This window comes from Convolutriloba macropyga, unplaced genomic scaffold (genome assembly GCF_964194025.1).
Source record: "Convolutriloba macropyga unplaced genomic scaffold, txConMacr16.3 SCAFFOLD_919, whole genome shotgun sequence".
Classification (NCBI taxonomy): Eukaryota; Metazoa; Xenacoelomorpha; order Acoela; family Convolutidae; genus Convolutriloba; species Convolutriloba macropyga.
In genome coordinates this window covers 15,001-38,606 of record NW_027450173.1, presented here as the reverse complement: position 1 = coordinate 38,606, position 23,606 = coordinate 15,001, and the positions used below count along the sequence as shown (strand labels likewise).

The window sequence follows — 23,606 nt, the reverse complement described above, 5'->3', positions numbered from 1 at the left end:
AGTTTCCCTTTGTCTTGGCTTCTACAGTCAGACTGGCTACTAGTAACAGCACAGTACTAATCACATATCGTTCTACAGTTTGCAGACAACTTTCACATGTTGATGTTTCAGCTTTCGCCTACTAGAAACAACATAATACTCGCTGTATACATTTGTAGTTCTCTATGTAACTTTCATGTGAAGAAGTTTCGCCAGTCTTTTTGACTGTCTCAAATCTGAGTCATGCTTAGGCTACTAGTTGCTTCATAGTACTTATCGCCTCGAGATCATTGAACAAAACTTGATTTTCACATGTTGCTGTTTCAGCTTCCGCTTACTAGAAACAACATAATACTAGTCTCATTAAGTTCCGTCTCTTTGCAATTTTCTTATGAAGAAAATTCGCCATCACAATGACTCCAGCAGTTCTTGATCAAGGAATGCAATCATTGATCAGAATGCTATTATTTGAATCGGTTCTGCTTTAAGTGTTCCAATTTTATTGGAAGCACCAACAATAGAACATCAATGTGTTCAATCGAGAGTTATATAACCCTGAATCGGACGCAGTCAACAGCCGAAGCCGAGACCGCCTTTTGCGTTAGAGAGGTCGGTAAACAAATCTTGCGATTCATACCGAATTAACACATATAGCTGTGCTCCTCTTCGTAAAGCGAGCCAAGTGATCCCCTGTTGAAGGATGTATTTGGACCAATCTAGTAGCATTTGGTTTCCAACAAGCTCTCCCAAGTTAGCTTACTTATTGGGCTTTTCAACCAATTCGGTTGGCTACAAGCATCATCAAAGTACTAGCCACAGTTTGATCGCAAAATTCTACGACTTTCACATGTTGATGTTTCGGCTTGCGCTTAGCCTACTATAAGCAACATAATACTAGTCATATCATAGAGCGTGATCAGCTTGTGACGTTCTCATGATGAAGTTTCACCAACAGTGTCTCACTTCGAGCTTAAATCCAGCTACTAGTAACTACACAGTACTGACTGCAACGATAACTTTTATCTATACCTTTCACATGCTGCGCTTTCGGCCAGGGCCTACTAACGTCAACATAATACTCGATATAAACTTTTGTTCATGATGCAGCTTCCCCATGCAGAAGTTTCGCCTTCAAATGCTCTCTTGGCCATATGACGTAAGAAAAGGTTACTAGTAACATCACAGTACTAGCCACAGTTTGATTGCAAAATTCTACGACTTTCACATGTTGATGTTTCGGCTTGCGCTTAGCCTACTAGAAGCAACATAATACTAGTCATATCATAGAGCGTGATCAGCTTGTGACGTTCTCATGATGAAGTTTCACCAACAGTGTCTCATTTCGAGCTTAAATCCAGCTACTAGTAACTACACAGTACTGACTGCAACGCTAACTTTTATCTATACCTTTCACATGCTGCGCTTTCGGCCAGGGCCTACTAACGTCAACATAATACTCGATATAAACTTTTGTTCATGATGCAGCTTCCCCATGCAGAAGTTTCGCCTTCAAATGCTCTCTTGGCCATATGACGTAACACAAGGTTACTAGTAACATCACAGTACTAGCCACAATTTGATCGCAAAATTCTACGACTTTCACATGTTGATGTTTCGGCTTGCGCTTAGCCTACTAGAAGCAACATAATACTAGTCATATCATGGAGCGTGATCAGCTTGTGACGTTCTCATGATGAAGTTTCACCAACAGTGTCTCATTTCGAGCTTAAATCCAGCTACTAGTAACTACACAGTACTGACTGCAACGATAACTTTTATCTATACCTTTCACATGCTGCGCTTTCGGCCAGGGCCTACTAATGTCAACATAATACTCGATATAAACTTTTGTTCATGATGCAGCTTCCCCATGCAGAAGTTTCGCCTTCAAATGCTCTCTTGGCCATATGACGTAACACAAGGTTACTAGTAACATCACAGTACTAGCCACAATTTGATCGCAAAATTCTACGACTTTCACATGTTGATGTTTCGGCTTGCGCTTAGCCTACTAGAAGCAACATAATACTAGTCATATCATAGAGCTTGATCAGCTTGTGACATTCTCATGATGAAGTTTCACCAACAGTGTCTCATTTTGAGCTTAAATCCAGCTACTAGTAACTACACAGTACTGACTGCAACAATAACTTTTATCTATACCTTTCACATGCTGCGTTTTCGGCCAAGGCCTACTAACGTCAACATAATACTCGATATAAAATTTTGATCATGATGCAGCTTTCCCATGCAGAAGTTTCGCCTTCAAATGCTCTCTTGGCCATATGACGGAACACCAGGTTACTAGTAACATCACAGTACTAGCCACAGTTTGATTGCAAAATTCTACGACTTTCACATGTTGATGTTTCGGCTTGCGCTTAGCCTACTAGAAGCAACATAATACTAGTCATATCATAGAGCGTGATCAGCTTGTGACGTTCTCATGATGAAGTTTCACCAATAGTGTTTCATTCGAATTGGTTCTGCTTTAAGCTCTCCAATTGTTTTGGATGAACCAGTTTTGCCCTTCGAAGCCACTTTTGTGAGCTTTTGTGGGTCTTTACCAAGAGGATATACCTCAAGGCCTCTTTCAATTCCTTTAAGTTCTTTCAACTCCTTTACAGTTTCTAGGTTCACATAGCTGCAAACCTTATTTCTAGTTTTAAGTCTGGCCAACTTGGGGAGAGTTGGTGCAGACCGTGACCAATTCTAGTAGGATGCCACAACAAGAATGTGATCAACTTAGCTTGTCGATGAACCTGCCCCACATTCAAACAACTCTATCGCCTTTTCCTCGTATAGTTATATGCGAGGGCCTCTCATAGAGAGCGCTGTTAGCAACCTTTTCCACATAGACGATAAAGTTGTGAGTGTTTTGCACATGGCTGTTGTCATCACCACGTGACGAGTCAACTCAGCTTGACTCTCTACACTCCGACAAGCTTTGCACATACGCCTTTAGTTCAGTATGTGTCTTTAATCTGACTCCGGTGCCTCAAGCCGGAAAAATTGTCAGATTATGATCATTATCGGTTAGTCATCCCGATGCAAGATCGTATCGTACTGTCTTTGTCTACCTCCAGATTCCGAAGAACAGGAGGAGACTCTCCCAGACCTACATATCTGGGAGAATGTTCAGAGGGCGAGAAGCTGTGGATTACTCTCCCCTAAGAACTGACTAAACTTTACCCTCGTCCAAGGTAAGTTTATTTTAGCTAGCCTTCTATGTAAAGGATCTGAGGCTAAGCTGTGTTTTTTCGAGCCTTTGGCTCGGAGCAAGTTCAGTGGGCGCCCCGAGTAGCTCAACTCTTTCCCACTGAACAGCGCAACGCTCTGTCACTCGCTGGGATTTTTGCGTGTCGGTTCTAACCACGCGACTTGTGGACCTTTTTAGGCCTTTCTCATTCACAAGTCTATAGCTGGGCTTCTATAACCCAGCTTCTGAGATCTAGATAGCTGCAGTTCTGCTAGGCTGCTTTTGCTAACTAGTCTCCCTTTAAGCAGTCCCTTGCCATGACTGCTGAACTATGTATCCACACAAGTAGTTTTTGAGCTCGATACATAATTCGAGATTGGTTGCCAAGCAATCTCTAGCGACAGAGCGTCATGCGCACTACAGACATGGCCTCTACCAGCAGCCATGCCCGAAGGAATCAATCACTGATCCTTCCGCAGGTTCCCCTACGGAAACCTTGTTACGACTTTTACTTCCTCTAGACAATTAAGCTCGATCCGCTTCATCCCGTTGCCGGAGACCGAAGTCCCAACAGTAGGAATTTGCAATTCTTGCTTAACTATCCAATCAGTAGTAGCGACGGGCGGTGTGTACAAAGGGCAGGGACGTAATCCCTATGAGTTGTTGACTCATAAGTACCAGGAATTCCTGGTTCACGTCTGCAAGTTACAACAGACGATCCCCTTGAAGCGCTGTACTTTTCTCTGATTGCCCAGTCCATTTCGGACCAAGGGCTGAGTACTCAATCTAAAAGTACACAGTGTAGCGCGCGTGCAGTCCAGAACATCTAAGGGCATCACAGACCTGTTATAGCCTCACTTCATCTGCGGTATTTAATTCCGCATAGTTCCTCTAAGAAGTGTTTGAATTCACATATAGTGAATTTCATTATTTAGATGGAGAAGATCTCGTTCGTTATCGGAATTAACCAGACAGATCACTCCACTAACTAAGAACGGCCATGCACCACCGCCCATATAATCATGAAAGATATTCAATCTGTCAATCCTTAAGATGTCTGGACCGGGTGAGTTTTCCCGTGTTGAGTCAAATTAAGCCGCAGGCTCCACTCCTGGTGGTGCCCTTCCGTCAATTCCTTTAAGTTTCGATTTTGCAACCATACTTCCCCCGGAACCAATAAACTTTGGTTTCCCGGTTAATCTCTTGCCAAGTCAAGATCGACTTTGACAAATTGTAGGTTGGTATAGTTTATGGTCAGAATTACGAGGGTATCTAATCCTCTTCAATACTCTGACTTTCGTTCTTGATTAATGAAAACATTCTTGGCAAATGCTTTCGCAGTAGTTTGTCTTGCCACGATCCAAGAATTTCACCTCTAACGTAGCAATACAAATGCCCCCGTCTGTTCCTTTCAATCATTACCGCACTCAGCCAACCGGCATCAATCGAGTAGCGGGTCATTCTCCATTATTCCATGCTTTATTATTCGATCCCAAAGGATGCTTTGAACACTCTAATTTTCTCAGGGTGAAAACACCGTTTCCACAGTTCGTCACATTTAAGTGCAAACTATTTCTTCGATGCGAAGGATGAGCGGAACGAGTCAACAGATTTAACTGAAGACCATGTTGCCGTTCTACTCAAACAGATCCAACTATGAGCTTTTTAAACGCAGCAACTATTGCATACGCTTGTAGAGGCTGGTATTACCGCGGCTGCTGGCACCAGACTTGCCCTCTACTCGTTCATCAATGGAGCTTTTAAGTCCATTCCATTCTGATTACAAACCATAAAGGTTCATATCATTATTTCTAGTCACTACCTCCTCGTGCGGAGAGTGGGTAATTTGCGTGCCTGCTGCCTTCCTTGGATGTGGTAGCCGTTTCTAAGGCTCCCTCTCCGGAATCGAACCCTGATTCCCCGTTACCCGTCACAACCATGGTAGTCCGTTACACTACCATCATAGGTTGATAGGTCAGAAATTCGGAAGTTCCGTCCCCAAGCCGAAGCTATCTGGGATCTTTCAGTTACTAGGACTCATCACGGGATGTGTCTGTACTTAGCAAATCACCCGGTGTAGTCTTGTAAAAGTCTCCGACAGTGTCGGACAATCAGCATGCATTAGCTGCAGGGTTACCGCAGTTATTCATTTAGCTTGCAAATCAACTAATAGATAGTAACTGATTTAATGAGCCATTCGCGGTTCCACTTTTTCAAGCTTCGCTTGCACATGCATGGCTTAGTCTTTCAGACAAGCATATGGCAACTGACAGGATCAATCAGTTTAATTGTACTTTGAACAATCTTTCGATTTGTTCGAATTTAGAAAGACATAGCCTTGCGGCCTCGTCAATCTTGCTTTGAGCTTTTTAAATCACGAAGAGTTTCAATGCATGCTTTGGCATGGCTACTAGTTACTACACAGTACTCTACACACTTAGAGTTACCCACGATTACACATTTCACATGCTGATGTTTCGGCTCGCGCGTACTAGAAACAGCATAATACTATGTGTACTGGTAGATAGCGCTCTGTGAGCATTTCCCATGAGCAGGTTTTGCCCTCCAAATCTCTGTTCTACTGTTACCAATACCGGCTAACAACTGTATCATACTAGGGAGAATTGACTCATGATTTAAAAACCAGATGTTCACATGTCGATGTTTCGGCTCTCGCCTACTAGAAACAACATAATACTAGTCTGTTAAAAATCTCAATCACGCCGCCTCTTCAGATACAGAAGTTTTACCTTTTATTGGTTAGAGAACAGCTTTCCAGCTGTCGACATGGTTACTAGTAACAACACCGTACTCAACACAAAAACTTTTCAACTTCACAACTTTCACATGCTGATGTTTCTGCTTTCGCATACTAGAAACAGCATAATACTTATTGTTTTGTCAAGTAATTTGTGTGTCTTTCCCATGTGAAGTTTCACCGGTCAACAATGTTTCCCTGACCAATTACGGCTACTAGTAGCTGTATAATACTAGGGAAAATGATTGAGGATTTAATATCAGATTTTCACATGTTGATGTTTCGGCTTTCGCCTACTAGAAACAACATAATACTAGTCTGCTAAGAAATCTCGCTCAAATTGCCTTTTCACATACAGAAGTTTCACCTTCTATTGGTTAGAGAACAGTTCTCAGCTGTCGACATGGTTACTAGTAACAACATCGTACTCAACACAAAAATTCTTCAACTTCACAACTTTCACATGCTGATGTTTCTGCTTTCGCGTACTAGAAACAGCATAATACTTATTGCTTTGTCAAGAAGTGTGTGTGTCTTTCCCATGCGAAAGTTTCACCGGTCAGCAATAATTGCCGTGTCCAATTAAGGTTACTCATAGCTGTATAATACTAGGGAAAATGATTGAGGATTTAATATCAGATTTTCACATGTTGATGTTTCGGCTTTCGCCTACTAGAAACAACATAATACTAGTCTGCTAATAAATCTCGCTCAAATTGCCTTTTCACATACAGAAGTTTCACCTCTTCTTGGTCACTGTACAGATGATGCTGTCTGTTCTTTATTTGGTTCTGCTTATTATAAGGAGGGGCATCACTCCTTCCTCCTTGGTTTGCATGCATTAAGCCTGCTTTGTGAAAAGCGTATCTTTCTAGCTTTTCTTCGCCTTACTCGAGTAGGACGATACAATCCAGACATTAGTCAGTCTTGGTGTAAAGTCACTGAGTATTATTCGGTTCTGCTTTATTCAGCAATATGCTGTATAATTGTTGTAATTTGCGAACATATTTGTTCTCAGTTCCGAACTACTAGCGACGACAGATTACCAGCGGTCATGAGCCATCAAGGTAGTTCTTTGGTGCATCAAGTAGAGAGGTGCCATCAAACAACACTTCCCTAATAATGCTACACACATAGAATTTGCTACAGTGCAGCTTTTTACTTTGCAAAATTTGCGCACAAATTTTGCATAGAATAAATGTTTTATCAAGATTTTTAGATCCCCTCCCTTGAGAGAACGTTACTCCTTTATGTGAACACCCCGCGGCGTCCTGTTGTTATTGCTTATAACCATTTCGCAAGCCGGAGGCATAATGCACTACGCAAGCCGCTACTTTGGCACAGAGGCACCTAGTTTTACACCCGGGACTTCAGGTGGCCCAGTTTTACACCCAGTACAGCGGTGCCAGTTGGTAACCCGGTGGATCCTCGGAGACCAGACATGATCATAGATCAAACCCGATGTATGCTACTCCTGAACGTATAGTATCTCCACTGTGCAATGAAATTATCGTTCGTTTCGGGCCTTCCTATACGTTCAGCAGACAATCGCTAGGAATTCACCTCGTGACCCGTGGTGACCACACTGGATTTCAAGTTTATTGATTTGGACAGACCTGTCATTTATTTTGCTTTTCAGCTTCAGTTCTGCTCGATCTAGCTTGCCTAAGGCTTGATCTCGCTTTGCTCACCCCTGTAGGAGCCTCTACTAGTACCACTCGGAGTAATGGGGAATCCACCAGACCTAATCGATGAATGCCATCAAACAACAAACATCATACCCGGCTTCATCAGGCATATTTTATTACTTCCGAGAGGTACTTTAGTATCAGATCTTTCTCCATGCCTCTTATGAGGACCCGTCAGACCTTTCGGTTTATCGTTTAGCTTCAGTCCTGCTCGATCTAGCTTTCCCAAGGCTCGATCTAGCTCTATTCGCCCCACTAGAGGGCTCTCTAAGACCCCTCGGTCTTAGTGTTAGCTCCGGTACTGCTCGGTCGTGCTTGCTGAAGGCCCGACCCAGCTTTAGTTAGATTCTCGTACTTTCTCTTGGCCTCTCTAGGAGGACCAGACAGACCTCTCGGTCTATCGTTTAGCTTCAGTCCTGCTCGATCTAGCTTGCCCAAGGCTTGATCAAGCTCTATTCGCCCCGCTAGAGGGCTCTCTAAGACCCCTCGGTCTTAGTGTTATCTTCTGTAATGCCTAACCAAGCTTACTACAGGCCTTGGTCAGGTCTTTATCGGTCACCGATTAGTAACAGACCAATCATAGGGCCTTCCACCCTATCCGGGTTGAGGTCTTTAGTCCAGCCATATTTTGACAAGACACCTCTCCCTAATAATGCCCCACACATAGAATTACTGTCCATGCAGTATTTAACTTGTGTTTTTTTCTAAAATTTGATTTTCACTTTTTGGAGGTTCATTTGCTCCTCTGACACTCTTTCAGCTTCAATCTTACTCGATCTAGCTTTCCCAAGGCTCGATCTAGCTCTATTCGCCCCACTAGAGGGCTCTCTAAGACACTTCGGTCTTAGTGTTAGCTCCGGTCTTGCTCAATCGTGCTTGCTGAAGGCGCGATCAAGCTTTAGTTAGCTTCTCGTACTTCCTCTTGGCCTCTCTAGGAGGACCAGACAGACCTCTCGGTCTATCGTTTAGCTTCAGTCCTGCTCGATCTAGCTTTCCCAAGGCTCGATCTAGCTCTATTCGCCCTGCTAGAGGGCTCTCTAAGACCCCTCGGTCTTAGTGTTAGCTCCGGTACAGCTCGGTCGTGCTTGCTGAAGGCCCGATCAAGCTTTAGTTAGATTCTCGTACTTTCTCTTGGCCTCTCTAGGAGGACCAGACAGACCTCTCGGTCTATCGTTTAGCTTCAGTCCTGCTTGATCTAGCTTTCCCAAGGCTCGATCTAGCTCTATTCGCCCTGCTAGAGGGCTCTCTAAGACCCCTCGGTCTTAGTGTTAGCTCCGGTACAGCTCGGTCGTGCTTGCTGAAGGCCCGATCAAGCTTTAGTTAGCTTCTCGTACTTTCTCTTGGCCTCTCTAGGAGGACCAGACAGACCTCTCGGTCTATCGTTTAGCTTCAGTCCTGCTCGATCTAGCTTTCCCAAGGCTCGATCTAGATCTATTCGCCCTGCTAGAGGGCTCTCTAAGACCCCTCGGTCTTAGTGTTAGCTCCGGTACAGCTCGGTCGTGCTTGCTGAAGGCCTGATCAAGCTTTAGTTAGCTTCTCGTACTTTCTCTTGGCCTCTCTAGGAGGACCAGACAGACCTTTCGGTCTCTTGCTTAGCTTCAGTCCTGCTCGATCTAGCTTTCCCAAGGCTCGATCTAGCTCTATTCGCCCCGCTAGAGGGCTCTCTAAGACCCCTCGGTCTTAGTGTTAACTCCTGTAATGCCTAACCAAGCTTACTACAGGCCTTGGTCAGGTCTTTATCGGTCACCGATTAGTAACAGACCGATCATGGGGCCTTCCACCCTATCCGGGTTGAGGTCTTTAGTCCAGCCATATTTTGACAAGACACCTCCCCCTAATAATGCCCCACACATAGAAATACTGTCCATGCAGTATTTAACTTGTGTTTTTTCTAAAATTTGATTTTCACTTTTTGGAGGTTCATTTGCTCCTCTGACACTCTTTCAGCTTCAATCTTACTCGATCTAGCTTTCCCAAGGCTCGATCTAGCTCTATTCGCCCCACCAGAGGGCTCTCTAAGACACTTCGGTCTTAGTGTTAGCTCCGGTCTTGCTCAATCGTGCTTGCTGAAGGCGCGATCAAGCTTTAGTTAGCTTCTCGTACTTTCTCTTGGCCTCTCTAGGAGGACCAGACAGACCTCTCGGTCTATCGTTTAGCTTCAGTCCTGCTCGATCTAGCTTTCCCAAGGCTCGATCTAGCTCTATTCGCCCCGCTAGAGGGCTCTCTAAGACCCCTCGGTCTTAGTGTTAGCTCCGGTACAGCTCGGTCGTGCTTGCTGAAGGCCCGATCAAGCTTTAGTTGGCTTCTCGTACTTTCTCTTGGCCTCTCTAGGAGGACCAGACAGACCTCTCGGTCTCTTGCTTAGCTTCAGTCCTGCTCGATCTAGCTTGCCCAAGGCTTGATCAAGCTCTATTCGCCCCGCTAGAGGGCTCTCTAAGACCCCTCGGTCTTAGTGTTAGCTCCGGTACAGCTCGGTCGTGCTTGCTGAAGGCCCGATCAAGCTTTAGTTAGCTTCTCGTTTTTTCTCTTGGCCTCTCTAGGAGGACCAGACAGACCTCTCGGTCTATCGTTTAGCTTCAGTCCTGCTCGATCTAGCTTTCCCAAGGCTCGATCTAGCTCTATTCGCCCCGCTAGAGGGCTCTCTAAGACCCCTCGGTCTTAGTGTTAGCTCCGGTACAGCTCGGTCATGCTTGCTGAAGGCCCGATCAAGCTTTAGTTGGCTTCTCGTACTTTCTCTTGGCCTCTCTAGGAGGACCAGACAGACCTCTCGGTCTATCCTTTAGCTTCAGTCCTGCTCGATCTAGCTTTCCCAAGGCTCGATCTAGCTCTATTCGCCCCGCTAGAGGGCTCTCTAAGACCCCTCGGTCTTAGTGTTATCTCCTGTAATGCCTAACCAAGCTTACTACAGGCCTTGGTCAGGTCTTTATCGGTCACCGATTAGTAACAGACCGATCATAGGGCCTTCCACCCTATCTGGGTTGAGGTCTTTAGTCCAGCCATATTTTGACAAGACACCTCCCCCTAATAATGCCCCACACATAGAATTACTGTTTATGCAGCTTTTCACTTGTGAAATTTTTAATTTTCGCAATTATTATAGAATAAGTGTTTGCGCAGCTTTTCATAGGTCGAGCTCTAGCTAGCTAGCTCAAGCTAGCTAGCTAGCTCAAGCTCAAGCTATCTAGCTCAAGCTCAAGCCAGCTAGCTCAAGCTCAAGCTAGCTAGCTAGCTCAAGCTCAAGCTAGCTAGCTAGCTCAAGCTCAAGCTAGCTAGCTCAAGCTCAAGCTAGCTAGCTCAAGCTCAAGCTAGCTAGCTAGCTCAAGCTCAAGCTCAAGCTAGCTAGCTCGAGCTCAAGCTCAAGCTAGCTAGCTAGCTCAAGCTCAAGCTAGCTAGCTAGCTCAAGCTCAAGCTAGCTAGCTAGCTCAAGCTCAAGCTAGCTAGCTCAAGCTCAAGCTCAAGCTCAAGCTAGCTAGCTAGCTCAAGCTAGCTAGCTAGCTCAAGCTCAAGCTAGCTAGCTAGCTCAAGTTCAAGCTAGCTAGCTAGCTCAAGCTCAAGCTAGCTAGCTAGCTCAAGCTCAAGCTAGCTAGCTCAAGCTCAAGCTAGCTAGCTCAAGCTCAAGCTAGCTAGCTAGCTCAAGCTCAAGCTCAAGCTAGCTAGCTCAAGCTCAAGCTCAAGCTAGCTAGCTAGCTCAAGCTCAAGCTAGCTAGCTAGCTCAAGCTCAAGCTCAAGCTAGCTAGCTAGCTCAAGTTCAAGCTAGCTAGCTAGCTCAAGCTCAAGCTAGCTAGCTCAAGCTCAAGCTAGCTAGCTCAAGCTCAAGCCAGCTAGCTCAAGCTCAAGCTCAAGCTAGCTAGCTAGCTCAAGCACAAGCTAGCTAGCTAGCTCAATCTCAAGCTAGCTAGCTCAAGCTCAAGCTAGCTAGCTCAAGCTCAAGCTAGCTAGCTAGCTCAAGCTCAAGCTCAAGCTAGCTAGCTCAAGCTCAAGCTCAAGCTAGCTAGCTAGCTCAAGCTCAAGCTAGCTAGCTAGCTCAAGCTCAAGCTCAAGCTAGCTAGCTCAAGCTCAAGCTCAAGCTAGCTAGCTAGCTCAAGCTCAAGCTGGCTAGCTAGCTCAAGCTCAAGCTAGCTAGCTAGCTCAAGCTCAAGCTAGCTAGCTCAAGCTCAAGCTCAAGCTCAAGCTAGCTAGCTAGCTCAAGCTAGCTAGCTAGCTCAAGCTCAAGCTAGCTAGCTAGCTCAAGTTCAAGCTAGCTAGCTAGCTCAAGCTCAAGCTAGCTAGCTAGCTCAAGCTCAAGCTAGCTAGCTCAAGCTCAAGCTAGCTAGCTCAAGCTCAAGCTAGCTAGCTAGCTCAAGCTCAAGCTCAAGCTAGCTAGCTCAAGCTCAAGCTCAAGCTAGCTAGCTAGCTCAAGCTCAAGCTAGCTAGCTAGCTCAAGCTCAAGCTAGCTAGCTAGCTCAAGTTCAAGCTAGCTAGCTAGCTCAAGCTCAAGCTAGCTAGCTCAAGCTCAAGCTAGCTAGCTCAAACTCAAGCTAGCTAGCTAGCTCAAGTTCAAGCTAGCTAGCTAGCTCAAGCTCAAGCTAGCTAGCTAGCTCAAGCTCAAGCTAGCTAGCTCAAGCTCAAGCTAGCTAGCTCAAGCTCCAGCTAGCTAGCTAGCTCAAGCTCAAGCTCAAGCTAGCTAGCTCAAGCTCAAGCTCAAGCTAGCTAGCTAGCTCAAGCTCAAGCTAGCTAGCTAGCTCAAGCTCAAGCTAGCTAGCTAGCTCAAGTTCAAGCTAGCTAGCTAGCTCAAGCTCAAGCTAGCTAGCTCAAGCTCAAGCTAGCTAGCTCAAGCTCAAGCCAGCTAGCTCAAGCTCAAGCTCAAGCTAGCTAGCTAGCTCAAGCACAAGCTTGCTAGCTAGCTCAAGCTCAAGCTAGCTAGCTCAAGCTCAAGCTAGCTAGCTCAAGCTCAAGCTAGCTAGCTCAAGCTCAAGCTCAAGCTAGCTAGCTAGCTCAAGCACAAGCTTGCTAGCTAGCTCAAGCTCAAGCTAGCTAGCTCAAGCTCAAGCTAGCTAGCTCAAGCTCAAGCTAGCTAGCTAGCTCAAGCTCAAGCTCAAGCTAGCTAGCTCAAGCTCAAGCTCAAGCTAGCTAGCTAGCTCAAGCTCAAGCTAGCTAGCTAGCTCAAGCTCAAGCTAGCTAGCTAGCTCAAGCTCAAGCTAGCTAGCTCAAGCTCAAGCTCAAGCTAGCTAGCTAGCTCAAGCTAGCTAGCTAGCTCAAGCTCAAGCTAGCTAGCTAGCTCAAGTTCAAGCTAGCTAGCTAGCTCAAGCTCAAGCTAGCTAGCTAGCTCAAGCTCAAGCTAGCTAGCTCAAGCTCAAGCTAGCTAGCTCAAGCTCAAGCTAGCTAGCTAGCTCAAGCTCAAGCTCAAGCTAGCTAGCTCAAGCTCAAGCTCAAGCTAGCTAGCTAGCTCAAGCTCAAGCTAGCTAGCTAGCTCAAGCTCAAGCTAGCTAGCTAGCTCAAGTTCAAGCTAGCTAGCTAGCTCAAGCTCAAGCTAGCTAGCTCAAGCTCAAGCTAGCTAGCTCAAGCTCAAGCCAGCTAGCTCAAGCTCAAGCTCAAGCTAGCTAGCTAGCTCAAGCACAAGCTAGCTAGCTAGCTCAAGCTCAAGCTAGCTAGCTCAAGCTCAAGCTAGCTAGCTCAAGCTCAAGCTAGCTAGCTAGCTCAAGCTCAAGCTCAAGCTAGCTAGCTCAAGCTCAAGCTCAAGCTAGCTAGCTAGCTCAAGCTCAAGCTAGCTAGCTAGCTCAAGCTCAAGCTCAAGCTAGCTAGCTCAAGCTCAAGCTCAAGCTAGCTAGCTAGCTCAAGCTCAAGCTAGCTAGCTAGCTCAAGCTCAAGCTAGCTAGCTAGCTCAAGCTCAAGCTAGCTAGCTCAAGCTCAAGCTCAAGCTCAAGCTAGCTAGCTAGCTCAAGCTAGCTAGCTAGCTCAAGCTCAAGCTAGCTAGCTAGCTCAAGTTCAAGCTAGCTAGCTAGCTCAAGCTCAAGCTAGCTAGCTAGCTCAAGCTCAAGCTAGCTAGCTCAAGCTCAAGCTAGCTAGCTCAAGCTCAAGCTAGCTAGCTAGCTCAAGCTCAAGCTCAAGCTAGCTAGCTCAAGCTCAAGCTCAAGCTAGCTAGCTAGCTCAAGCTCAAGCTAGCTAGCTAGCTCAAGCTCAAGCTAGCTAGCTAGCTCAAGTTCAAGCTATCTAGCTAGCTCAAGCTCAAGCTAGCTAGCTCAAGCTCAAGCTAGCTAGCTCAAACTCAAGCTAGCTAGCTAGCTCAAGTTCAAGCTAGCTAGCTAGCTCAAGCTCAAGCTAGCTAGCTAGCTCAAGCTCAAGCTAGCTAGCTCAAGCTCAAGCTAGCTAGCTCAAGCTCAAGCTAGCTAGCTAGCTCAAGCTCAAGCTCAAGCTAGCTAGCTCAAGCTCAAGCTCAAGCTAGCTAGCTAGCTCAAGCTCAAGCTAGCTAGCTAGCTCAAGCTCAAGCTAGCTAGCTAGCTCAAGTTCAAGCTAGCTAGCTAGCTCAAGCTCAAGCTAGCTAGCTCAAGCTCAAGCTAGCTAGCTCAAGCTCAAGCCAGCTAGCTCAAGCTCAAGCTCAAGCTAGCTAGCTAGCTCAAGCACAAGCTTGCTAGCTAGCTCAAGCTCAAGCTAGCTAGCTCAAGCTCAAGCTAGCTAGCTCAAGCTCAAGCTAGCTAGCTCAAGCTCAAGCTCAAGCTAGCTAGCTAGCTCAAGCACAAGCTTGCTAGCTAGCTCAAGCTCAAGCTAGCTAGCTCAAGCTCAAGCTAGCTAGCTCAAGCTCAAGCTAGCTAGCTAGCTCAAGCTCAAGCTCAAGCTAGCTAGCTCAAGCTCAAGCTCAAGCTAGCTAGCTAGCTCAAGCTCAAGCTAGCTAGCTAGCTCAAGCTCAAGCTAGCTAGCTAGCTCAAGCTCAAGCTAGCTAGCTCAAGCTCAAGCTCAAGCTAGCTAGCTAGCTCAAGCTAGCTAGCTAGCTCAAGCTCAAGCTAGCTAGCTAGCTCAAGTTCAAGCTAGCTAGCTAGCTCAAGCTCAAGCTAGCTAGCTAGCTCAAGCTCAAGCTATCTAGCTCAAGCTCAAGCTAGCTAGCTCAAGCTCAAGCTAGCTAGCTAGCTCAAGCTCAAGCTCAAGCTAGCTAGCTCAAGCTCAAGCTCAAGCTAGCTAGCTAGCTCAAGCTCAAGCTAGCTAGCTAGCTCAAGCTCAAGCTAGCTAGCTAGCTCAAGTTCAAGCTAGCTAGCTAGCTCAAGCTCAAGCTAGCTAGCTCAAGCTCAAGCTAGCTAGCTCAAGCTCAAGCCAGCTAGCTCAAGCTCAAGCTCAAGCTAGCTAGCTAGCTCAAGCTCAAGCTCAAGCTCAAGCTAGCTAGCTAGCTCAAGTTCAAGCTAGCTAGCTAGCTCAAGCTCAAGCTAGCTAGCTCAAGCTCAAGCTAGCTAGCTCAAGCTCAAGCCAGCTAGCTCAAGCTCAAGCTCAAGCTAGCTAGCTAGCTCAAGCTCAAGCTAGCTAGCTCAAGCTCAAGCTAGCTAGCTAGCTAGCTCAAGCTCAAGCTCAAGCTAGCTAGCTCAAGCTCAAGCTCAAGCTAGCTAGCTCAAGCTCAAGCTCAAGCTAGCTAGCTCAAGCTCAAGCTCAAGCTAGCTAGCTCAAGCCCAAGCTCAAGCTAGCTAGCTAGCTCAAGCTCAAGCTAGCTAGCTCAAGCTCAAGCTCAAGCTCAAGCTAGCTAGCTAGCTAGCTCAAGCTCAAGCTCAAGCTAGCTAGCTAGCTCAAGCTCAAGCTAGCTAGCTCAAGCTCAAGCTAGCTAGCTAGCTCAAGTTCAAGCTAGCTAGCTAGCTCAAGCTCAAGCTAGCTAGCTAGCTCAAGCTCAAGCTAGCTAGCTCAAGCTCAAGCTAGCTAGCTCAAGCTCAAGCTAGCTAGCTAGCTCAAGCTCAAGCTCAAGCTAGCTAGCTCAAGCTCAAGCTCAAGCTAGCTAGCTAGCTCAAGCTCAAGCTAGCTAGCTAGCTCAAGCTCAAGCTAGCTAGCTAGCTCAAGTTCAAGCTAGCTAGCTAGCTCAAGCTCAAGCTAGCTAGCTCAAGCTCAAGCTAGCTAGCTCAAACTCAAGCTAGCTAGCTAGCTCAAGTTCAAGCTAGCTAGCTAGCTCAAGCTCAAGCTAGCTAGCTAGCTCAAGCTCAAGCTAGCTAGCTCAAGCTCAAGCTAGCTAGCTCAAGCTCAAGCTAGCTAGCTAGCTCAAGCTCAAGCTCAAGCTAGCTAGCTCAAGCTCAAGCTCAAGCTAGCTAGCTAGCTCAAGCTCAAGCTAGCTAGCTAGCTCAAGCTCAAGCTAGCTAGCTAGCTCAAGTTCAAGCTAGCTAGCTAGGTCAAGCTCAAGCTAGCTAGCTCAAGCTCAAGCTAGCTAGCTCAAGCTCAAGCCAGCTAGCTCAAGCTCAAGCTCAAGCTAGCTAGCTAGCTCAAGCACAAGCTTGCTAGCTAGCTCAAGCTCAAGCTAGCTAGCTCAAGCTCAAGCTAGCTAGCTCAAGCTCAAGCTAGCTAGCTCAAGCTCAAGCTCAAGCTAGCTAGCTAGCTCAAGCACAAGCTTGCTAGCTAGCTCAAGCTCAAGCTAGCTAGCTCAAGCTCAAGCTAGCTAGCTCAAGCTCAAGCTAGCTAGCTAGCTCAAGCTCAAGCTCAAGCTAGCTAGCTCAAGCTCAAGCTCAAGCTAGCTAGCTAGCTCAAGCTCAAGCTAGCTAGCTAGCTCAAGCTCAAGCTAGCTAGCTAGCTCAAGCTCAAGCTAGCTAGCTCAAGCTCAAGCTCAAGCTAGCTAGCTAGCTCAAGCTAGCTAGCTAGCTCAAGCTCAAGCTAGCTAGCTAGCTCAAGTTCAAGCTAGCTAGCTAGCTCAAGCTCAAGCTAGCTAGCTAGCTCAAGCTCAAGCTAGCTAGCTCAAGCTCAAGCTAGCTAGCTCAAGCTCAAGCTAGCTAGCTAGCTCAAGCTCAAGCTCAAGCTAGCTAGCTCAAGCTCAAGCTCAAGCTAGCTAGCTAGCTCAAGCTCAAGCTAGCTAGCTAGCTCAAGCTCAAGCTAGCTAGCTAGCTCAAGTTCAAGCTAGCTAGCTAGCTCAAGCTCAAGCTAGCTAGCTCAAGCTCAAGCTAGCTAGCTCAAGCTCAAGCCAGCTAGCTCAAGCTCAAGCTCAAGCTAGCTAGCTAGCTCAAGCTCAAGCTCAAGCTAGCTAGCTAGCTCAAGTTCAAGCTAGCTAGCTAGCTCAAGCTCAAGCTAGCTAGCTCAAGCTCAAGCTAGCTAGCTCAAGCTCAAGCCAGCTAGCTCAAGCTCAATCTCAAGCTAGCTAGCTAGCTCAAGCTCAAGCTAGCTAGCTCAAGCTCAAGCTAGCTAGCTAGCTAGCTCAAGCTCAAGCTCAAGCTAGCTAGCTCAAGCTCAAGCTCAAGCTAGCTAGCTCAAGCTCAAGCTCAAGCTAGCTAGCTCAAGCTCAAGCTCAAGCTAGCTAGCTCAAGCTCAAGCTCAAGCTAGCTAGCTAGCTCAAGCTCAAGCTAGCTAGCTCAAGCTCAAGCTCAAGCTCAAGCTAGCTAGCTAGCTAGCTCAAGCTCAAGCTCAAGCTAGCTAGCTAGCTCAAGCTCAAGCTAGCTAGCTCAAGCTCAAGCCAGCTAGCTCAAGCTCAAGCTCAAGCTAGCTAGCTAGCTCAAGCTCAAGCTAGCTAGCTCAAGCTCAAGCCAGCTAGCTCAAGCTCAAGCTCAAGCTCAAGCTAGCTAGCTAGCTCAAGCTCAAGCTAGATAGCTAGCTCAAGCTAGCTAGCTAGCTCAAGCTCAAGCTCAAGCTAGCTAGCTAGCTAGCTCAAGCTCAAGCTAGCTAGCTCAAGCTCAAGCCAGCTAGCTCAAGCTCAAGCTCAAGCTAGCTAGCTAGCTCAAGCTCAAGCTAGCTAGCTCAAGCTCAAGCTCAAGCGAGCTAGCTAGCTCAAGCTCAAGCTAGCTAGCTAGCTCAAGCTCAAGCTAGCTAACTCAAGCTAACTCAGCTAGCTCAAGCTAACTCAAGCTAGCTAAAGCTAACTCAAGCTAACTCAAGCTAACTCAAGCTAACTCAAGCTAGCTAAAGCTAACTCAAGCTAACTCAAGCTAACCCGAGCTAACTCAAGCTAGCTCAAGCTAACCCAAGCTAGCTAAAGCTAACTCAAGCTAACTCAAGCTAATTCAAGCTAACTCAAGCTAACTCAAGCTAACTCAAGCTAACTCAAGCTAGCTAAAGCTAACTCAAGCTAACTCAAGCTAACTCAAGCTAACCCGAGCTAACTCAAGCTAACTGAAGGTAGCTAAAGCTAGTTCAAGCTAACTCAAGCTAGCTAAAGCTAAGACAAGCTAACTCAAGCTAACTCAAGCTAACTCAAGCTAACTCAAGCTAACTCAAGCTAGTTCAAGCTAACTCAAGCTAACTCAAGCTAACTCAAGCTAGCTAAAGCTAACTCAAGCTAACTCAAGCTAACTCAAGCTAACCCGAGCTAACTCAAGCTAACTCAAGGTAGCTAAAGCTAGTTCAAGCTAACTCAAGCTAGCTAAAGCTAAGACAAGCTAACTCAAGCTAACTCAAGCTAACTCAAGCTAACTCAAGCTAACTCAAGCTAGTTCAAGCTAACTCAAGCTAGCTAAAGCTAACTCAAGCTAACTCAAGCTAACTCAAGCTAGCTCAAGCTAACTCAAGCTAGTTCAAGCTAACTCAAGCTAGCTAAAGCTAACTCAAGCTAACTCAAGCTAACTCAAGCTAACTCAAGCTAGCTAAAGCTAACTCAAGCTAACTCAAGCTAACCCGAGCTAACTCAAGCTAGCTCAAGCTAACCCAAGCTAGCTAAAGCTAACTCAAGCTAACTCAAGCTAATTCAAGCTAACTCAAGCTAACTCAAGCTAACTCAAGCTAACTCAAGCTAGCTAAAGCTAACTCAAGCTAACTCAAGCTAACTCAAGCTAACCCGAGCTAACTCAAGCTAACTCAAGGTAGCTAAAGCTAGTTCAAGCTAACTCAAGCTAGCTAAAGCTAAGACAAGCTAACTCAAGCTAACTCAAGCTAACTCAAGCTAACTCAAGCTAACTCAAGCTAACTCAAGCTAGCTAAAGCTAACTCAAGCTAACTCAAGCTAACTCAAGCTAACCCGAGCTAACTCAAGCTAACTCAAGGTAGCTAAAGCTAGTTCAAGCTAACTCAAGCTAGCTAAAGCTAAGACAAGCTAACTCAAGCTAACTCAAGCTAACTCAAGCTAACTCAAGCTAACTAAAGCTAGTTCAAGCTAACTCAAGCTAGCTAAAGCTAACTCAAGCTAACTCAAGCTAACTCAAGCTAGCTCAAGCTAACTCAAGCTAGTTCAAGCTAACTCAAGCTAGCTAAAGCTAACTCAAGCTAACTCAAGCTAACTCAAGCTAACTCAAGCTAGCTAAAGCTAACTCAAGCTAACTCAAGCTAACCCGAGCTAACTCAAGCTAGCTCAAGCTAACCCAAGCTAGCTAAAGCTAACTCAAGCTAACTCAAGCTAATTCAAGCTAACTCAAGCTAACTCAAGCTAACTCAAGCTAACTCAAGCTAGCTAAAGCTAACTCAAGCTAACTCAAGCTAACTCAAGCTAACCCGAGCTAACTCAAGCTAACTCAAGGTAGCTAAAGCTAGTTCAAGCTAACTCAAGCTAGCTAAAGCTAAGACAAGCTAACTCAAGCTAACTCAAGCTAACTCAAGCTAACTCAAGCTAACTCAAGCTAACTCAAGCTAGTTCAAGCTAACTCAAGCTAACTCAAGCTAACTCAAGCTAGCTAAAGCTAACTCAAGCTAACTCAAGCTAACTCAAGCTAACCCGAGCTAACTCAAGCTAACTCAAGGTAGCTAAAGCTAGTTCAAGCTAGCTCAAGCTAGCTAAAGCTAAGACAAGCTAACTCAAGCTAACTCAAGCTAACTCAAGCTAACTCAAGCTAGTTCAAGCTAACTCAAGCTAGCTAAAGCTAACTCAAGCTAACTCAAGCTAACTCAAGCTAGCTCAAGCTAACTCAAGCTAGTTCAAGCTAACTCAAGCTAGCTAAAGCTAACTCAAGCTAACTCAAGCTAACTCAAGCTAGCTCAAGCTAACTCAAGCTAACTCAAGCTAACTCAAGCTAACCCGAGCTAACTCAAGCTAACTCAAGGTAGCTAAAGCTAGTTCAAGCTAGCTCAAGCTAGCTAAAGCTAAGACAAGCTAACTCAAGCTAACTCAAGCTAACTCAAGCTAACTCAAGCTAGTTCAAGCTAACTCAAGCTAGCTAAAGCTAACTCAAGCTAACTCAAGCTAACTCAAGCTAGCTCAAGCTAACTCAAGCTAGTTCAAGCTAACTCAAGCTAGCTAAAGCTAACTCAAGCTAACTCAAGCTAACTCAAGCTAGCTCAAGCTAACTCAAGCTAGTTCAAGCTAACTCAAGCTAGCTAAAGCTAACTCAAGCTAACTCAAGCTAACTCAAGCTAACTCAAGCTAGCTAAAGCTAACTCAAGCTAACTCAAGCTAACCCGAGCTAACTCAAGCTAGCTCAAGCTAACCCAAGCTAGCTAAAGCTAACTCAAGCTAACTCAAGCTAATTCAAGCTAACTCAAGCTAACTCAAGCTAACTCAAGCTAACTCAAGCTAGCTAAAGCTAACTCAAGCTAACTCAAGCTAACTCAAGCTAACCCGAGCTAACTCAAGCTAACTCAAGGTAGCTAAAGCTAGTTCAAGCTAACTCAAGCTAGCTAAAGCTAAGACAAGCTAACTCAAGCTAACTCAAGCTAACTCAAGCTAACTCAAGCTAACTCAAGCTAGTTCAAGCTAACTCAAGCTAACTCAAGCTAACTCAAGCTAGCTAAAGCTAACTCAAGCTAACTCAAGCTAACTCAAGCTAACCCGAGCTAACTCAAGCTAACTCAAGGTAGCTAAAGCTAGTTCAAGCTAGCTCAAGCTAGCTAAAGCTAAGACAAGCTAACTCAAGCTAACTCAAGCTAACTCAAGCTAGTTCAAGCTAACTCAAGCTAGCTAAAGCTAACTCAAGCTAACTCAAGCTAACTCAAGCTAGCTCAAGCTAACTCAAGCTAGTTCAAGCTAACTCAAGCTAGCTAAAGCTAACTCAAGCTAACTCAAGCTAACTCAAGCTAACTCAAGCTAGCTAAAGCTAACTCAAGCTAACTCAAGCTAACCCGAGCTAACTCAAGCTAGCTCAAGCTAACCCAAGCTAGCTAAAGCTAACTCAAGCTAACTCAAGCTAATTCAAGCTAACTCAAGCTAACTCAAGCTAACTCAAGCTAACTCAAGCTAGCTAAAGCTAACTCAAGCTAACTCAAGCTAACTCAAGCTAACCCGAGCTAACTCAAGCTAACTCAAGGTAGCTAAAGCTAGTTCAAGCTAACTCAAGCTAGCTAAAGCTATGACAAGCTAACTCAAGCTAACTCAAGCTAACTCAAGCTAACTCAAGCTAACTCAAGCTAACTCAAGCTAGTTCAAGCTAACTCAAGCTAACTCAAGCTAACTCAAGCTAGCTAAAGCTAACTCAAGCTAACTCAAGCTAACTCAAGCTAACCCGAGCTAACTCAAGCTAACTCAAGGTAGCTAAAGCTAGTTCAAGCTAACTCAAGCTAGCTAAAGCTAAGACAAGCTAACTCAAGCTAACTCAAGCTAACTCAAGCTAACTCAAGCTAACTAAAGCTAGTTCAAGCTAACTCAAGCTAGCTAAAGCTAACTCAAGCTAACTCAAGCTAACTCAAGCTAGCTCAAGCTAACTCAAGCTAGTTCAAGCTAACTCAAGCTAGCTAAAGCTAACTCAAGCTAACTCAAGCTAACTCAAGCTAACTCAAGCTAGCTAAAGCTAACTCAAGCTAACTCAAGCTAACCCGAGCTAACTCAAGCTAGCTCAAGCTAACCCAAGCTAGCTAAAGCTAACTCAAGCTAACTCAAGCTAATTCAAGCTAACTCAAGCTAACTCAAGCTAACTCAAGCTAACTCAAGCTAGCTAAAGCTAACTCAAGCTAACTCAAGCTAACTCAAGCTAACCCGAGCTAACTCAAGCTAACTCAAGGTAGCTAAAGCTAGTTCAAGCTAACTCAAGCTAGCTAAAGCTAAGACAAGCTAACTCAAGCTAACTCAAGCTAACTCAAGCTAACTCAAGCTAACTCAAGCTAGTTCAAGCTAACTTAATGAAGTTAACCCAAGCTAACTTGGGTTAATGAAGTCAAACTCAAGCTAACCCGAGCTAACTCAAGCTAACTCAAGCTAATTCAAGCTAACTCAAGCTAACTCAAGCTAATTCAAGCTAACTCAAGCTAATTCAAGCTAACTCAAGCTAGCTCAAGCTAACTCAAGCTAACCCAAGCTAACTTAAGCTAGCTTAAGCTAATTAAAGCTAATTAAAGCTAACTCAAGCTAACCCAAGCTAACTTAAGCTAGCTCTAGCTGGCTGCCACTGTTAGGCCATTTGGGAGCGCTTTTCTCGCACTCTGATTGGCTGCCACTGTTAGGCCATTTGGGAGCGCTTTTCTCGCACTCTGATTGGCTGCCACTGTTAGGCCATTTGGGAGCGCTTTTCTCGCACTCTGATTGGCTGCCACTGTTAGGCCATTTGGGAGCGCTTTTCTCGCACTCTGATTGGCTGCCACTGTTAGGCCATTTGGGAGCGCTTTTCTCGCACTCTGATTGGCTGCCACTGTTAGGCCATTTGGGAGCGCTTTTCTCGCACTCTGATTGGCTGCCACTGTTAGGCCATTTGGGAGCGCTTTTCTCGCACTCTGATTGGCTGCCACTGTTAGGCCATTTGGGAGCGCTTTTCTCGCACTCTGATTGGCTGCCACTGTTAGGCCATTTGGGAGCGCTTTTCTCGCACTCTGATTGGCTGCCACTGTTAGGCCATTTGGGAGCGCTTTTCTCGCACTCTGATTGGCTGCCACTGTTAGGCCATTTGGGAGCGCTTTTCTCGCACTCTGATTGGCTGCCACTGTTAGGCCATTTGGGAGCGCTTTTCTCGCACTCTGATTGGCTGCCACTGTTAGGCCATTTGGGAGCGCTTTTCTCGCACTCTGATTGGCTGCCACTGTTAGGCCATTTGGGAGCGCTTTTCTCGCACTCTGATTGGCTGCCACTGTTAGGCCATTTGGGAGCGCTTTTCTCGCACTCTGATTGGCTGCCACTGTTAGGCCATTTGGGAGCGCTTTTCTCGCACTCTGATTGGCTGCCACTGTTAGGCCATTTGGGAGCGCTTTTCTCGCACTCTGATTGGCTGCCACTGTTAGGCCATTTGGGAGCGCTTTTCTCGCACTCTGATTGGCTGCCACTGTTAGGCCATTTGGGAGCGCTTTTCTCGCACTCTGATTGGCTGCCACTGTTAGGCCATTTGGGAGCGCTTTTCTCGCACTCTGATTGGCTGCCACTGTTAGGCCATTTGGGAGCGCTTTTCTCGCACTCTGATTGGCTGCCACTGTTAGGCCATTTGGGAGCGCTTTTCTCGCACTCTGATTGGCTGCCACTGTTAGGCCATTTGGGAGCGCTTTTCTCGCACTCTGATTGGCTGCCAGTGTTAGGCCATTTGGGAGCGCTTTTCTCGCACTCTGATTGGCTGCCAGTGTTAGGCCATTTGGGAGCGCATAGATGACGAGGCAACACTTTCAGACAGCAAAGCGATGCTTCAGCTTACTTCAGCTAATTTAGAACACAACCGAACATTTGTAGCAAGACACCGCACAACCTTGGCTGCTTGGTTGCCTGAGCACAAGTTCAAGTTCTTTCCCAGTGCCGTAACACGACACTGGAATTTTCACCAAATGTCAACCACCGTTTGCCGTACACTCCGAATTATGTTACGGTGCTTATTGGCTAGAGAAGAACTCAAAAGTATGAGTTGATTGCAAGGCAGTAGACATGGTTTCGCACAGCATAGATCAACATAGAATAAAACTCTCTGCAGAATTTTGATCTTCCTTCTTCCTAACTCAAATGAGTAGCGAGGTCCATATCATGCACCACCGAGAGACTATCTTCTAGTCTATCTATACCACCAGCCCGAAGGCTAGCAAT

The 23,606-nt window shown here is 45.9% G+C and overlaps 1 pseudogene; it reads right to left on the bottom strand.

Annotated features, from left to right (window-relative positions):
- Positions 1-529: 529 nt before the first annotated feature.
- On the bottom strand, positions 530-681 carry LOC142355683 (5.8S ribosomal RNA; annotated as a pseudogene).
- Between the last annotated feature and the right edge of the window lie 22,925 nt (positions 682-23,606).